The following is a 1,293-nucleotide window of genomic DNA, read 5'->3' on the forward strand; positions in this document are numbered from 1 at the left end:
TCTCTCTTTCTCTCTCGTGACCATATTTTTATATCATATTTATTTAATTTTGTTGACTTTTTAATTTCATTACCACGCGTAGCTATAACTCGCACGCATGTTCGTTTCTATCATCGTGTACTTACGTGTGTGTATATGTGTGTGTCCTGTGTGTTTGTATCAATTAATATATATATTTTTATATTTTCTTTTCTTTCGGTTTAAATTTAAGAGACATATCTAACACACCTTTTATTAATTTCATATATACCTATAAATCTTTTTCCTTTCTTTCACACTCGTATCATTATTTCCCCCACTCCCCCCCCTTGATTCTTCTTAACTTTTTTTCTGTATTTTTTTTTTGTCTTTTTCTTTTCTCACTTTTTTCTTTTTTTTTTTTTTCTTTTTCTTTTTTTTCTTGTAGTTTTATTAATTTATCTATTATAATTACGCAAAACGCATTTAATTTCATTAAGGAAAAGGAAAGGCCTTTCTTTCTTCCTATTTTTGAGGTCTTTTTAAAGTTGTCGTAGAGTGGTTAGATTTCTCACGTTTTATTTTACGAAAAATCAATTTTGAATTTAATATATAAATATATATGTGTGTGTGTTAAATGCGATCGCAATTTTTTTCAACGAAAGTATTAATATATTTGTGCATGTACGTGTAGAGAGAGTAATAATATCGATACGTAATCAAGTATTGTTATCGGTAATATATTTTCTTTAAATTCTATTATTAAATCATTTTTTCTCATTTCATTTATTATATACGTTATTTTTCTTATTCTCTGTTTCTCTCTAATATTTATCGATTTTATTATAAACTAATATTTCATTTCACTAACACAACACACGCGAAAACCAAAACAGACCCCGAGTTTATTTTCCTTGGTCCGAAATTTTCCTTTCCTCTCGCGTTATTTTTTATTTTATTTATTTTTTATACGTTATATATTCACATCATTTTATATAATAATAATAATAATAATAATAATAATAATAATAATAATAATGATATTATAATCATTGTGATTTTCTTTACGAATATCTTTTCTTCTATTTTTCCCCTTTTTCTTTTTCTTCATTTTGACGAAAAAAATTTTGTTATTATTTATTTAAAAATGATAATTAAAAAATTTAAATTTAAAGTTGCATTTGGTCATTGGAGAAAATTTCGGAGCCTGAAACAACATCCGTGACATATCATTTTTTTAAGCGAGTGCTGGCTATCCCAACTCTCACCTCGGCCCCCCTCAACTCAGCTAGTGTATTCTTGTTTTTACATATATATATATATATATATATATAT

The sequence above is a fragment of the Polistes canadensis genome, unplaced genomic scaffold (assembly GCF_001313835.1).
Source record: "Polistes canadensis isolate GaletaPanama2010 unplaced genomic scaffold, ASM131383v1 scaffold_67, whole genome shotgun sequence".
NCBI classification, from domain to species: domain Eukaryota; kingdom Metazoa; phylum Arthropoda; class Insecta; order Hymenoptera; family Vespidae; genus Polistes; species Polistes canadensis.